Source organism: Heteronotia binoei, chromosome 1 (assembly GCF_032191835.1).
Source record: "Heteronotia binoei isolate CCM8104 ecotype False Entrance Well chromosome 1, APGP_CSIRO_Hbin_v1, whole genome shotgun sequence".
Lineage (NCBI taxonomy): Eukaryota > Metazoa > Chordata > Lepidosauria > Squamata > Gekkonidae > Heteronotia > Heteronotia binoei.
Window position 1 is genome coordinate 84,946,329 of NC_083223.1, and position 17,430 is coordinate 84,963,758.

A 17,430-nucleotide genomic window follows, 5' to 3' on the forward strand; every position below is an offset into this window, starting at 1 on the left:
AAACTGATCTTGGTCATCTGGAGACCAATTATAATAGTGGGAGATCTGCAGGTACCACCTGGAGGTTGGCAACCCTACTCTGGCGCCTTGTTAATTAGTAATCCGTCCCCAACATGGAAAAAAAATGAGACTGTATAAGAGTCAGGGGTAATAATCTAAAATATCTCTGAATCTGTTGGTCTCCAAATGAAATCTGAAACTAAGAAAGACCTGGTCCAGATTTTGTGAATTGGGAACTAGAATGTGATCTCAAGAACATATATATAACTTCTTCTGAAAGAAACAGAATGAAGTGTGGAAATATGATTATCCCGTTCACACTAGATGTAATGCTTATAACAGCAATGCCTTCTCAACATATTGAATTGCACTATGCCAGTGACATTATGAAGTACTGAGTACCTCCTGTAATAATTGTGGGAGGGGTTTTTTTTTTTTTAAATGAAGGCATGTAGATAAGATTCATTTAAAGAGTGACCAAGATCTAATACAGTGGTTTTCTGTTGTGTAACAGGTCACAGTAAAATTAGGGCATGTCACCCAATTTCAGTTTCCTTTCAACCCTAGTCTATTATCCTATATAAGAGATTGTATAAAAATCATGAAATATGTATCTACAGGGTTCCAGGTCCAATTCAGAAAATATTTGGGGGCTTCGGGGATGGAGTTAGGAGACATTCGGGGTGGAGCCAGGAGACTTTCCCATCCCCCCCCCCAAATAAAAATATATAACAGTGCAGTTCCCCTGAATACATTCATTTCCTCAACCCCCAGCAGCTGCTTTTCCTCTAAATGAAAGTGAATATGCACACACACACACACTCACAAAGCAGCCAAAATAAACACAGTTAGTGTGCACACACTTTTGTGATCTCACTGGGGCAATTTATTCATGGAAGCTGCTGAATGTAACTACCTGCTGTATTTCAACCAACTTCTTCAAGCTAACAGGAAAATGAAAGCAGAGCAGGGGGTGGAGTTTTCCTCCAAACAAACAGAAGAACTCTTTTCTCCAAACAGAAGAACTCACACACTCACCAGGAAGACCCATGTGGCTCTGTCTACTCACCCCACCCATTCAGCTTTCCTCTTGGTCTCTTATCCAAGTACTAACAACAGGATTTAAAGGCGCACACACACAGTCAAAAACACAGGCAGTTTGCAGGATTCTTTTAAGCCTGCATGGATTTAAAGGTACATGGTGGCAGTTGAGGCAGGGCTTCCCCCCACTAGCCAACTGGTTGCTGTTGGGGAGCAGCCTGGAAAGCCAGGGCAAGTTTATGTATCTGTGACTGTTGGTATTTAATGTATGAAACCCAGTATTTGTTCTCATGAATTTATTGTCTGACACAATAAGAAACACACAATCAAAGAATAATCTTTGATAATGCCCATATTCTAATCATGCCATCTTGATAACTGGTAGTACAAGGAATATACTGTTATTTTTACTTTGGAGAGGATTTGCAGCTACCACTATGAGCTGCACTCAAGTGTCTGATAGCAGTGCAAGCTTGTTGGAGATATTTTCAGCACTTTTTCTGCCAGAAGCCTGAGTTGAGAGTTGTAGGACCTTTTCCAAAATATTGGCTCATGTCTTCTTCTTAGGATTATGGTGCTTGAGTATTTGTCCCATTATTTGTTTGAAAAGATGTGAATTAAAAATGATTAAAATAAATTATCATCTTTTTTTTTGGATGTTGTGCAATAAGAAGTGTGAGAAATTTTGTCCTTTTTGTGACTGGAAATCAAGGCTAAAGCAGCCTGCTGATGCTAGGCCTTTGTGTTTCTCAAAGCATAGTTGTGAATGTTTACTGTCTATGTCATTATTATGGAATGGCTTGCTTTGATTTTCCATGTATTTCTCTCAGGATTTTGCATTTTATGAACTTGAATGACCATGGTTGCCTTTGTTAAGACTAATATGCACTATTGTATTTTGATGTCTGCTCTGACCTATGGATTACTCACTAATAAATGAACTGCACAGAACCCTCTGTAGCTCAGTGCTTTCGAGGCAGGAAAAAAAATGTTTCATGACCTTGAAAGCAGCATAACCTCTTTTTCTCTTGATGTCATCATTTCCCCCAACATTAAAACAGGCTGGACTTAGTAGACTGCACAAAACAATCACTTTGGCTGTTAAAGAGCATGACTTGCCCTTCCTGGAGACAGCCTGGCTATAATTGAACTCTCCTTTGCACGCCTTACTTCGTTTCCTTGTGCAATAGATGCTCTTTTCTCCACTGTCCCCTTATCACAAAGACATCAGTAGAGAAGATGAAGACAGCAACTCATGGCTGAAGATTCTTTTGCCAAGAGACTGGCCGGTTCAGACAAAGGCAGCCTATTGTGAGAATTGCACTGTGCACTTTTCACTCCAATTCTAATTGAGGTCTATTAAAGAAAGTCTCCCCCCACATTAAACAACATGCACCAACATAGCAAAGACAAATATTCTGTGACGGTCTCCATCTCAGTTGTAATAATAAACTGATATTTCATTGGAGGTTGAAAATAGCTTTATCGTTCCAGATACTGAATAAAATTTTTGAGGCTTGCAATCATTGCAAGTACTGGAGGTCACTGAATAGCATTGTCCCAAATGGGACTATTTTCAAGAAAATCAAGTCCATCTGCATCACAATGCAGTGTCTCTTGGCAGTGAAGCACAATAGAGATGGCAGTTGGGATAGGCCTCAAATCAATTTTGTGGCTGCATTATTCAAAACACATCATTACTGATGATTGCACTGATGGAAGTTGCCACAGGATTACAGTAAATCATTTGGGCTTTTAACAACATAATTTATAAACTAACAGAAAGGTCTAACAGAATTTAGTTTTTGGAATTTAGTTTGGTTGTGGCATAGCCAACGTACAAGAGAAAAACTGCAACTGTAGTCTTTTAGGGGGAAATGGGACTAAAACAAATTTAACTTTTAAAATATACTTCATGTGTACTGATAACTCGTACAATAGATATTTATGGAAGCCCTTGAACTGAACTGTTGTTTTTTAAGAGACTTAGAATCAATTTCAACACTCTTCCATGAAGAATCCTATATTCAGGATCTTATTGACTGTGTAGTCCAACCCTTTCCTCAAAGCTAGAGCATCTTTGACAGATGGCTATCAGGGCTTTTTTTGTAGCAGGAACTCTTTTGCAGATTACTCCACCCACCCTTGATGTAGCCAATCCTCCAAGAGCTTATGGTAGGCCCCGGAAGAAGAACCCTGCAGGCTCTTGTGGATTGACTATATTGGGGGGGGGGGTCTAATATGCAAAGGAGTTCTTGCTACAAAAAAAAAAAGCTCTGATAGCTATCCAACCAACCCCTGCTTGAAGACGTCCAACTGAATTTCCTAGATAATTAGTTCAATTGTCAAATAACTATTATCATTAGGAAAAAATCCAGGTGGAATCTATCCTTTTTGTAGATTGAGATCATTAGCTCTAGCTCTACTCTGTAAAAGTAGAGAACTAGTCTTTGGTCTCTTTTTTGCAATTTGTCCTTCACTAGAAGAGTGAAATCATGTCTCTGCCCAGTCTTCTCTTTTCTACCTTTTTCCTCACAGGATTTGTTTTCTTGTTTCTGACAATCTTCACTGCCCTCCTCCAAATCCATTCCAATTTGTCTGCATGGTAGGATTCTTGTCACTATTCCCGTGGATAATCTGTACAAGAATTAAGACAGCCTCACTCTACAGGAACAAAAACCTATGTTGTTAAGTTAGCCAGTTTCACTGGGAGGAAACTCCCTGCCAAAATATAGTTGCAAATAATATTTTAAGACTGAAACAAAATATATTCCATGTATATCTTTGTGTGTCTTTCTGAGTGCATCTCTGGAGGCATCCAAGATGGGTAGAGGCACCCAAACTAGCCACTGATGATTACATGTCCCAGAGAGCTAATATTTGGTGGGAGAAAATAGCTTGTACCTGAAATATCATAATTATTTTTGTAGATTTAAATATATCAGAAAAGAGATTTCTAATAACTCTAAAGTTCAGTCCATGAACTTTTCACAAGGGTAGCTAGGTGAATGACCAAGTAAATACATAATTTCAACAGCAGCCAATTTCAATATTACAAATGTGATAATCCAGTAAGGCCTAAATCCTAACACTACAACTAAACCCAAGAACAGTGGGAAATAGTTGCCTTTTGCCATAAAAAGCTTTCAAAGTGATTGAGGTAAAGACTTTTGAAGAAATATGGGTGGGACGGTAAATTAAAGCTTGAAATTAAGCAGAGAGTCAACTGACAATAGAAATTTGCTATGCCCTACTTGATCAGAAGAAGCAGTGTGACATAATCTTAACTGAAATCAAGAGGGGAAGCAGTCTGAGCGCCAGTTGTCAAGAACCAAAGGGGTTTTTACTGAATCATAGATATATGCATTTGGGAGTAATCTCTGAGACTTTCACATTCAGTTAATGTTCACAATGTGTTGTTATGAAGCATGAGTAGGACCAGCACGCCACTTCATGAATGTTAAGAACATTTTCTGAGAGTACTCATATTCTTGCCCCACAAATTTCCCATATGCAATTGTTGTGTTAATTATTTAAACATCATTGCCCACATTCAAAATTTTTTCACTGGGTAGGCGAGAAGTTTGCATAATCGTGTCTAGTTCACCTAAGAATGTCAATTGCTGGGTAGGGCCCTCAGTCTTCTCAGGAACTTCTAAGGGAACGCCAAGCTCCTCACACTGCTCTGCAAAAGCTGCAAGCAAGCAGGCACCCTGGCCAGAGCCCAACAGGCTAGCAAACAAAAAGTTGTCAAATTTCTGGTCTCCGGGATACGGTTGCTACGGTGAAAGGCAACTTTGAAAGAGCTTCAGCAGTTAGTGGGGCACCTAAACTTTGCTTATAAGGAGGTCTCTCCTGGCCTTCCTTTCTTGAGGAGGCTTTGTGATGCAATGCTTGGACAGCACCTGCCACATCACAGGTTCAGGATTTCCAGATGCATGTGGGAGGACCTCTTAGTATGGCAGGAATTTTTGATCTCATTTAATGGAGTCTCCTTTTGGAGAGATGATTTGAAGCTCGAAGCCAAGCTTCAAATCACATCTGATGCTGCTGAGTTCCTAGGATTAGGGGTCTACTTCCTCAGACATTGGTGCATGAAGGATTGGCCTGCTGAATGGATAGACGCTGGGTGGAACAGGGACTTGACTTTCTTGGAGTTCTTCCCGATCTTAGTAGTTGTTTGGTTGTGGGGGGATGAGTTGGCGGACCACACAGTCCACTTTTGGTGTGACAACTTAGCTGTGGTGCATGTCATCAGTTCCCTCACTTCTAAATCTTCTAGGGTCATGAGGCTAGTACGGGCTTTCACTCTTCACTGCCTTCGGCTTAGTATTTTATTTTTTGCCAGACATGTGCCCGGGGTTGATAACAGGGTGGTTGACACTCTCTCTCGCAAACAGGTACAGAGGTTTCATCAGTTCACCCCAGATGCAGATCTTCTTCCAACAAGGATGCCCCCGGAGATATGGATGCTTGGCGGGTCGAGGCCAGCAGAGTGATAAGTCTTGCCATTGCTCCCAGCACCAGAAAATCATACCAAAGGGCAGTAAGTCAGTTTGAAAGTTTTAGGAGCAAAGTCGGTTACTGTGGGGAGTGGACTCTTCCGGTGAAGCAATTGCTCCACTATAGTGTGTCATTAAAACACAGGGGCTTGGCAGTTTGATCTATTCGGGGCAGTCTGTCTGCTTTGGCTTTTGCCAGTAAGGCCATGGGTACCATGAGCACACCAGTGACTTCCATATTCGGAAGATGCTCAAGGGGTGGGCCAGAGAGGATAGAAATGAGCAACCAACAAAACGGTAGTCTGGACAAAGTTGCAAGAAGTAGTTTTGTTAATTCACATGGAAAACTTGATTTCAAAATGGAATTTCTTCTATGAGTTTTCTAGAGTTGCCATCCTCCAGGTGGGGCCTGGAGATCTCCTGCTTTGACAACTGATCTCCAGCAGGCAGAGATCAGCTCCTCTGGAGAAAACGGCTGCTTTGAAGGATAGACTGTACCATACTGAAGCCCCTCTTTTCCTCAAACCCCACACTCTCCCAGATCTACCCCCAAAGTCTCCAGGTATTTTCCAACCCTATATTTACACAAATGCCCCAAAGGTAGCTGGCTAACTGGAAATGCCATGGGAAACACTGGGCTGGGTTTTTTCAAACAGATATAGATACACAAAGGAGGATGGTTTTTGCTGATTCCTCCCTCCTGCAGCAATCCTCCAACTCACCCCATTAGGTCCTTGGTGCCCCAGGAGCAGCATTTCAAGGAAACATATGGGCATTCAGTGAAAGACAGGAAGTAAGAAAATCATGTTCCATAGGCAGAAGTTTGGCTGAAGTAAATTTCAGTGGGACAAAAGCAAATTTGATGCATGCGGATCTGTTCAGTTGGACCCAACCAAATCTGTTTATATGCTTGTCTTAGCATCCATTTGGACGTGGGGGCTCAGAGAATGTTGGGCAAATGTTCTTCCGTATGAATCATACTTAGTTCTCAAATTCTGAACAGCATCCTTGAGCTTATATGAAGTATTTTAAATTATTCTTAGTTGGATTTCAATTTTTTTCTGCACAGCTATTCTCACATTAACATTTGGGAACTGTGATGTCTAAGTCAAGGAATTGCCTTACCACCTGGGCAAATTTGAATCACTCTGCATATGTTTGGTGAAATTTTGAACAGTTGGTGGATATTGTTCAGGGAAATTTTAGAAAATAATGCTTAGACAAAAAAAAAAAAGAATCTCTTTTCCCAACTGTCCTCAAATATTTACCTTCGTAAAGACAAAGGTCACACATGATTTGCCAACAATCCAGTTCATTTGGATCATGCACTAGTTAGCCACTAGCGTGAAGATGAATATTTCAACTGCCCAGATACAACAACAGCACATAAACAACAACAGATAAATGATCCACAGTCTTCATCTTGTGGCATACCTGACTTTCCCAGCATCTAGTCATTTCTGAGCATGCAATTGCGTAGCATGACAGTTGCCTAGTGAGATGACAAATAGAAAATTAGATTGTGCAGGCAGAAAAAGCAGCACATAAACCTGAAATACTGCTCATTTTAAATTACAAATTACAGCAATTAGAAAATATGGGGCATCAGTTTAAGAGAAAATTTATCATTATGATTATGGTACACTGGATTGCCAAACAGATTATAAGTGAGTATCACAGCATCAATGGGCCGCAGTTATTTTAAGTGTTTATGTTCCCTTTTTAAAATTTTGGAACATGGGGAAAGGAATCACCTTACACTCTATTTAGCACACAAAATTATAGTAATTTCTGGAATTCAGATTTTTCGTCTGCCTCTAGACTATGAACCACTTTGTCGCTGCCCATTTCTTTACCTATGTAAAACCAAACCTGGGGACAAAGTTGTGAAAGTTCTATTCTTTTAAAGGAGAAAAAGAAAGAAGAGCATAGAGTATAGATATCTTTCAAAATATAAGGTTGCAAATGCATAAGGCAATTACAGAGGTACAGTGTGGCAGAGAAGGAAAGGGAAACATGAAGGCATTGGTCCTATTATCTCTCAGATTTTCGGCAATTGCTTTATGTATGATCGAAAGCACTGTAGTGAAGAAAATTGTAGTGACATTTTGTGTTAATGTTACCCATATATCACGTTTGCACAAAATTTTGGAAATCAGTGAATAAGGAAGAAAGAAGAATGGAAGGACAATGCATCAAAAATGCACGCTGCTCATGTATTTGACAAGGGGAACTTAATTTTAATTATTCACAGAAATGCTTCATAGTGTATAGCTGTTGTAAATGTTCTATTGCATATTTTATAAATGTAATGAAGTTTTATAGTCATATTCTGGAAGCCCTGTTCAGGCAGGCTACTTGTTAAAGTTTTCTGAGAGATGGGGAGGATATAAAAATTGGGATAGATTTCTGCCTCTTGCTCTGGTTAAACACATTAGAGATTTTAATGTTTTGTTGCAATATCTTCTCAATACCAAATAAATGCTATTGATAGGATTTTCCATATTACTTTAGCATCATCATTCCACATCAAACAAGGGCTTTCCTCCCAACCTTTAAGAATACGACATATACAATATTCTTATATTGTCAGGAGGCAAGCCTGAATACCCCATGGTGAAGAAGATACGTCATGATGCACATGCTTAAGATCATATTTGTTTTCACATAAATGAGGTTATGTGTTCCCATATGTATTCAACAACCACATTGATTTTAGACAGTATCATTCACCTTTAAAATAGGTATTGTTTCATATACATCCCACCCTGTTTAGGAACTATATCCTGGATGAGTGAACACAAATGGAGGATGTGGGATCGTAGTGGCAGGACTGTGCCTGAACTGTAAACAAACAATTGAACATGCAAACATACAATTTCCATACAAACAGTTATATTGCATAGTTGAGAACCCTGAAAAAGGGGAATTACCTGCTGTTCAGACATACCCTACAGGTAGGCTTTGAACAATGCACATCTGAATATACATTCCTCATGCAAAAGTTTTCACTCTGAATATATCATCCTAACATGCCAGTCCTGCATGATTACAAGAAGATTTTCTATAAACACTAGGAATAAGGCCCGTTGTGAAGAAATGTACAATGGGTTCTAGAAAGAGGCTCTGTGCGAGTGCCCCCTTTTGCCATCTTTCCACCTACCCAATTGAAGGCAGTCACTCCCCACACCTCAAGGGGTGCTGATCTCTGCCATCTGGAGAGAAGTTGTAATTCTGAATGATCTCCAGTTGCCACCTGGAGGTTGACAACAGTGATTCCCCAGGGGGATATGACATTGTACCTGTCTGAGATCCCACCTTCCTCAAACCCCACCCTTTGCAGGCCCCACCCCTTAAATCTCCAAGAATTTCCTAACTGGGAGTTGGAAATCCTATCTCCTTCCCTTTATCTGCCCCTCTGACTTCAGGTTTCTATCACTTTCCCCCCTCCTGGTGGCCTCTATATAGGCAAAGGATAGTTTTTCTTCACAGTGGGGTGGGGGACCAAGGCAGCTTACATCATTCTCCTCTCCCTGCTTTAATCTGCACAACAATCCTATGAGGTAGATTAGGCTGTAAGTGTGTGACTGGTCCAAAATCACTCAATCAGCGCTGGACCTGCTGGGCTTGCAAAACAAAAACAAAAAAACCCCCTCTTCCGCTTGGAGTGTAATTCTGTGCTTCACATCAGTCCTGTTATGCTGGCATTGCCAAAATGGCACTGGGTTCTGCTGAGGGGATGTACTAAAAAAAATGACAGGATTGCCCATTGGAAACCATGGAGAGTCTTGAAAGCCCTTTGGAGATAATGAGAGCCAGGAGTGCCAACTGACTTGCATGGGCTCAATTAAAATACACCACAGCACAAAACAGTTGCAATGAAAATACAAAGCCAACTGCAAATTAATGTTTCTGGGTCCAGACAAACTGGTTTGGGGCTGGAATAACACGTCTCAGAGTAGAAAGATGACCCCAGAAATAGAATTAGTGCTCTGGGACTGAAATGACAGCCCTCCCAAGTGGAACAGTCCATTGGAGTAGTAGAAGAGCTTACCTCTTTCCTCAAAGGTCGGGGACAAAGAGTGGCGATTGGGGGTGAATTGTCCCAGAGGTACCCGTTGGATTGCGGGGTTCCTCAGGAAGCAGTTCTATCCCCGATGTTGTTTAACATCTATATGCGCCCTCTTACCCAGATTGCCCGGAGATATGGGCTGGGCTGCCACCAGTACGCTGATGACACCCAGCTCTATCTACTTATGGACGGCCGGCCTGCCTGTGTCCCAGAAAACCTGGACCTGGCATTGCAGGCCGTGTCTAGATGGCTCAGGCTGAGTGGGCTGAAGCTAAATCCGACGAAGACAGAGGTCCTTTGCCTGGGTCGCCGTGGTCCGGGGAGGGAGATTCCCTTACTGGCCCTCGACGGTGTGCCTCTGTCAGCGGCGCACAGGGTTAGGAGCCTGGGGGTGCTACTGGAGCCTACCCTAACTATGGAGGCCCAGATAGCAGCCACTGCCAAGTCCGCATTCTTTCATCTTAGGCGGGCAAGGCAGCTGGCTCCTTTCCTGGAGGACGGCGACCTGGCAACAGTGATCCATGCAACGGTCACCTCGAGGCTGGACTACTGCAATGCCCTCTACATGGGGCTGCCCCTGTGTCGAACCCGGAAGTTGCAGCTAGTGCAGAATGCCGCTGCCCGGCTGTTGTTAGGGCTCCCTAGATGGGAGCACATTCAGCCGGGGCTTCGGGGACTGCACTGGCTGCCGATAACATACCGAGTTCGGTACAAGGTGCTGGTTATGACCTTTAAAGCCCTTTATGGTCTGGGACCTGCCTACCTTAGGGACCGTCTCTCCCCACATGTTCCCCAGAGAGTGCTGAGGTTGGGGTCTCAGAACCTCCTTGTAATCCCTGGGCCAAAGGAGGCCCGTCTGAAAGCGACCAGGGACAGGGCCTTCTCGATTGCAGCTCCCTGTTGGTGGAATCAGCTCTCGGAGGAGGTGAGGGCCCTGCGGAACCTGGAGCAGTTCCGCAGGGTCTGTAAAACAACCCTCTTCCGGTTGGCATATAATTAATTGTGATCAGAATGCCGAATACTAAATCTCAGACATCAGATTACTGAATATTGGAAATTGAAGGACTGATTTAAGGAAAATGTAGCATAGTGTATACCGATGTAAGTTTTATGTATTTTTAGGTTTTTATGTTTTTATTGTATAATTTTAATCATATTTAAACCGATTTGTGTTAGCTTTTACTGTTGTAAGCTGCCCTGAGCCCACCTCGGTGGGGTAGGGCGGGATATAAATCAAATAAAATAAATAAATAAATAAATAAATAAATAAATAAATAAATAAATAAATAAATAAATAAATAAATAAGAAAGAGTTCTGGAAGTGAAATGATAGCCTCTAGGAGTAGCAGAAGTGCTGGATCTGCACTGCCAGAGTGGCCCAGGATCTACTGGGCAAATTGCACTGGTTCTGCTGGGTTTGCAAAATTGCCCCCCTCTAGAAAGAAGCTCTGGGAGAGTGCTCTGCATTGTTGCTGTCTTCCCATTCACTCCCCCCCCACCCATAGTGTCTTCCCACCCCCCATCCTAATACCACCCACTCAAACCACTTCTTCCTCTAAACTACCCTGCACCCTTGGCATGCCACTACCCCCCCCACACACACACACACCCATGACATTCAGTCACTCACACCCTTGCTGTCTTCCCACCCACCCACAACTCTTGGTATTCACTCACCCCCCACCCTTGCCATCTTCCCACCCACCCAATTGAAGGCACTCACTTCCCCCCACCTCGAGGGGTGCTGATCTCTGCCAACTGGAGAACTGTTGTAATTCTGAGTGATCTCCAGCCATCACCTGGATATTGGCAACAGTGATTTCCCAGGGAGATATGACATTGTACCTGTCTGAAACCCCACCCTCTCCAGGCCCCACACCTTAAATATTCAGGAATTTCTTAAGGAGTTGGCAACCCTATCTCCTTCCCTTTATCTGCCCCTCTGAATTCAGCTTTCCACCACCTTCCCCCTTCCTGCAGACTCTACATAAGCTGTCTTTCTTCACAGTGTGTGTGTTGGGGGGGGACCAAGGCAGCTTGCATCATTCTCCTCTCACAACCCAATGAGGGAGGTTAGGCTGGAAGTCTTTGACTGGTTCAAAATCACGCAGCTCCCATAGCAAGAACCTGGGTCTGGCAGGTCCCATTCTGAAGCCCTGACTCCTTTGACCTCCTCAGACTCCACCACAGAATCTAGAACTGGCAGCCATAGTCAGGACTGGCCCCAACGAGTTCTGCCTCAGAGTGAGGCAGAGTAGTGAGATCTTTCAGACCAACAGTTTCTCTCAAACTATGTTGTTGGCCTTAAGCACAAGATTTCAATCTCTCTCTCTCTGTGTATTTGGTCTGTTGGCACAGGACACCATTTTTTTTCCCTTTCCAAAGGAGTTCTCAGACAGTCAAAGGAAGACTTTCTCTGACTTGTCTCCTGCTTTCTCCCTCCATCAGTCATTCTAGGTTAGGGTTTCTTTCTGTGTTCTGTGAATCAGTGTGACAGGTGGCTCAGCCAATGGGAGAGCAGAGAGAGCCAATAACTGCCAGAACTAAGGTTGGTTGCATATCACTGAGACAATCAGCTTTGCTGGCTAGCAGCAGCCATTTGAGTGGGAGAGAGGAGCAGGCTGAATCATTGGCACGCAAGCACTCTTGATTGATAGTTTGACAGGCCAAAGATTGATGCAGTGCAGTCCCACCCAGTTCCAACCAATGAGGGATTTCCCAACATGAAATCGGTTTTATGTCTATAGATAACCTAAAACAAATGAAAGGATGGGATACAAACAAAGTCACCAAGATGATCTATGAAGAAAAGTCCAAAATGAGACAGAGCACAACAGGCCTTGAGGTCTCATTATAGTGACCATTAACAACCCACTGCACTATCAGTGCAAAATGCAGAGGGATGCGTAGTAGGTAAGGGATGCCATTGCTCTCTGTCTGTTCTCGGAACATCTTGTATAGCTGGAGCTATGAAGATGAACTTCAGACAACAGAAGACTGTCCTTTCTCTGGTTTTATCTAGTGTTTATTTTTACACTGCAGGATGGAGTGTTGCAGACAAATATCTTCTAATCATATACTGAATGGGGCCTCAGCATGCAGACTGGTAAACCTACTTGCTGGGGTAAAAAACAGAGTAGGGAGGTGCTTAAACAAAGCTGGGTCAGCCCTAGGTTTGCACAAAAATTTCCTCAAAGGAAAAAATGTTAATAATTTGCTGTGGCCAAGAAAATGATCACCATTTTGACGTAGTGCTCCTTCTCATTTATAGACAGCTATTAGCAAGAGGCAAAAAAATAGGTGGAGCAGCCTCCTTCCCCTCCCTTTCCCTGTTAAAGCTGGGAATCTCCACCAGATACCTCATGGAGATCCCAGTTGGGAATCTTCTGAGGGCTGCCTTTCTCATTACTGCTTCCTTCAGCTGCTATTTGAGCCAAGTAGGCAGTGGCAGCACTGCAGGGGGAAGTGAGAGCTACCATTGCCATGGGAACCAGGCAGACAATAGTGATGGCCCTGCAATTAAGTGAGAAAAGTGGAAGCTACTGCCATTGTCATCTGAACCAGGCAGGTAGTACTGGGGGACACTGCAGGTGAGCAGAGTGTCCTGTAAGTGGCTGGCTTGGCAAGTGGGAGGCCTGGACATCAAGGGGTGAGAGGATAGGATTATCTCCTATTGTTTTTTTAACTTCCAGCTTTGGGCAGGAAAGACTGCAAAGACTAGTGTTTCATTTGATGCAGCATTGAACCAATAGATTGCAACATCCAATTCAGCTCTGGAATCTAGTTCCAGTCCTGGAATTTGCACAAATCTTTAACTAGGCTTGAAAATGTGATGATTAATATTCTGAAGTAGAAACCCAAAATGTAAAACACTTCCCCAAGAAAAGTTATTTATCAGTGATTCATGCATGTTATTTATATGAGATAAAAAGCTGCTGAATTTTTTGCTATTTTTCTATTTTAGTCAATAATAAGTTGTTTCAAAATTGTAAGACAAACTTAGCAAATAAAGAATGAATATAACCTCAGTCAGTTTCCTATTTTCTTTTCCTCCTTCTGCAAATTGCATGCAAAGGATGTGAATTTTACTAGGCAGGCATAAAATTTTGATGCAAACTTTTTTTTTAACTTTTAAGAACTAGTACTTCAGGTGCTGCATCTGTACAGTCAGATTCACTTCTACAGCATATCTGACTGCACGTTAGCTTCATCAGGCCATTCTCACAATAGATAATAGCATGTCCCACTGATAGGTTTCATTTACCCTTTATGAAGTATTGCTGAGCCAAACATGATGTAATTTCCCCCTCCCCTGGTGTGTATGGCTGAAACCAATATATCAGCCATAGCTGACTGGCACACCAGACGGAAAGTTAATCGCTGCAATGAGAAACATCAGAGAATAACAAAATATAAAGAGGGTTATAAATTTTTCAAAGGTTTATTATAGCTGCCTTTTATACTTACACTAGAAGGGGAAAGTTATTTAAAAATATTATCTTCTGTATCTTTAAAAGCTACAAAACTGGAGCTGTTTAGTTGTATTCATACTACCTTAACTTTGCAAAAAGATGCCTAATCACACATATTGCAAAACACTGGGGAAACCAAAATTGAATGGAAAAGCTATATATTTGTGTGATGAGGTCTCAGCTGTGCATGATACCAAGATGTTATTTTCCATAATGTTGTCCAAATGTTCAACCAAACCCATTAGAATGCATTTTTAGGGGCAATCACTCTGCTGCAGCCATCACGGAAAGCACATCAAGGCTGATTAAGCTGATGTCTAAATTGTACTGGTTAATTTTGTTAATTCCTAATTTGCAGGTTTTCCTAACAGTAGGAAGTGTTTAAACACCAGAAAGACACAGCATGATGTAAAAAGAGAAATCCTTTGTTTAAACTACAAATTATGGAAAATGCTTTAGAAAAGCTCTCCATTTGACACATATGATGATGCCAGCAGTATTAACAGAATACAGAAGGCCATATGCTGCCTAAGGTGTAGAATTCACGTTCATATTGGCAGGGGTTCTGGCGACTCCATGTGAGGTCCAAACTTATTCCAATTTAAATAGTTAAACTCCTGTTATTTTAATTTCCAATTGAGGTTGCTGTTATTAGAGAAGGATACTTTGAGATTATACAAATGTTACGTAATGGAACGGCAGTACTGAGAATAATCTTGAATTATTTTAGACTTTAAACAAGTAATTTTGGAAGTTTTAGAAGAGTTTAAGGGTCAAGTCATTCAACTGAATAAGTTTGATGCTGCTTCTAGAGAAAACCAATGAATTGCAAAGGCAATTAAAGCAACAGATGCCTGCATGTGTGCCTTAGAAATAGGAAGGAAAGCCCTATCAATATGCCAGTAGATATTTTGTAGAACTCCTATAGAATGATGCAAAGTGTAGAAAACCTGTTATGGAACCTAAGAACTGATGAAGACAACTATACATAAACAATGAAGCTACAAATGCCTCCTTCTCACTCTAAAACTTATTAAAAATGTGATTAGACTAATTACATAAGAGAAACCATGTTGGATCAGGCCAATGGCCCATCCAGTCCAACAGCCTGTGTCACATAGTGACCAAAAAAACCCGGGTGCCATCAGGAGGTCCATCAGTGAGGCCAGGACACTATGTCCCCCCAAGCACCAAGAATACAGAGCATCACTGCTTCAGAAAGCGAGTTCCAATAATACACTGTGGCTAATAGCCACTGGTGGACCTCTGCTCCATATGTTTATTCAATACCCTCCTGAAGCTGTCTATGCTTTTAGCCACCACCATCTCCTGTGGCAATGAATTCCATGTGTTAATCACCCTTTGGATGAAGAAGTACTTCCTTTTATCCATTCTAACCTGACTGCTCAGCAATTTCATTGAGTGTCCATGAGTTCCTGTATTATGAGAAAGGGATAAAGTATTTTTTTCTCTACCTTCTCTATCCCATGCAATCTACCATAAAAAGCCCAGCAGGAACTCGTGTATTAGATTACACCCCCTGATGTCACCATTGTTTCACACAGGCTTTTGGTAGAAAAAGCCCAGCAGGAACTCATTTCCATATTAGGCCACACTTCCTGATGCCAGGCCAGCTGGAACTGTGTTCCTGTGCATTCCTGCTCAAAAAAAGCCATGCCTTGCATAATCTTGTAAACCTCTATCATGTCACCCCTCAGTTGACTTTTCTCCAAGCTAAAGAGCCCCAAGAGTTTTAACCTTTCTTCAGTGGTAGAATAAACCTCAGTGGTAGAGATCAAGTAATACTCATGGAGAAAATCTGTAATGATATGGTTTACAGCAGGCAAAATCACTTCCTCCCCCACACCCTATGAAGATACTTGTGTGTGGATAATTTTCTTTTCTTTTTGTGTGGATAGCTACAAGCATAAGACCTGAAACTTAATCAGCTTAAACAGCCCATTAAATGGCGGGCAAGTGGCCTAGAGATGACGCTGATGAATTTGGCGTTGCACCAAAGAGCAAACAGTTGAAAATTAAAGACTTTTTCGGCACAAAGACAAAGCAAGCTGCGCACACTGTGGAGTATAACATCAAGACAGCTAACAGCTTCTCCCCACTTAGGGAGCAACTAGACCTATTAGAGGAAGCGGAATGCGGTGGCTCACCTCGGTTGTTTGGGAAGGCAGCGGCAGTGGACGATCCTGGGGTGTGGCAATTGCCCAGTAAGAAATTAACTCACAAGGACTGTGTTACATCAGCAAGCTGCAGTCTGCTTGACCTAACTGCAAGAACTGTTGATTGCATTTTTCAAGGTATGGGTGAGATTATGAATCAACTTAAATCTCTCTCAGCAGCGATAGCAGGATTGTCTCTCTTAGAGAATAATAATCAGCATGTGCCTACCAGACCATTAACTTTGCAAAATTTTAGCAGTGCATGGAGGTCTGGGCAGCTCACACCCCAGAGAGAGAAAGGGGAGAACCATCAGCAACTGATCCTCCAGCCAAGTAAGATCTGCCTGATGGTATGCAAATACAGGGGATCACAGGGGAAATAAATTCATGGCTAAGAGTCGGCTTAGTGAACTTTTGAGGATTAATCTAGTTGCAATTGATCTTATATCAATAGAGCCGCTCAGTCATCAGAACCAAGCAAGGAAAGTTTTACTCTCCTTTTCTTCTCCTAAGGTCCCCACTTTACTCCTCAGACAAAAAACGAAACTGAGCACAAGAGGAGTCTTTCCGGTACGTGTATTCAAGGACAGTGTTGTTCGGGTCTTACATCTCATGAGGCCTTGTGATAACTCTCGAGCCAACAATAGACGTGAAACGCAGAACTTAGCCATTCCCTCAAATGCAGCCCAGAGGAATTTATCCTCTGCTGGAGTACCAGCCTTCTGCAAGCAAGTTGGGAGTGAATCCCATGACATGAGGATGGAGTTCGAGGGTGTTTCCTCAGGACGGACTATGGAAGATAGTACCTCTCTGGCTTCTCAAATGGGGGATGGAAATGGTTGGCTTGAGAGCACTGAGGAAAAAACTCTGCTGCAAGATTTTGCATATCTCCCAGTGGGGGATCAAACAGCTATACTATCCAGACTGGGAGGGGTTTATAAAAGGTTGGAAGAAGTATACCAAGCCCGTCTGGAGAAGGAGGCACCAGAGGATAAATCAGTAGCAAGGGCTGATAGTCCAGGGGAGATTAACCAGGGAACTGGGGCCGTAGGAGCGAAACCCTCCTCGCCTACAAACTTAATTCAATTTTCAGGGAGGACAAATGAAGTAAGCCCCACCTTGGAAAAGGATTGCCACTATGGATCTTGCCCCCATTTGTCAGGTAA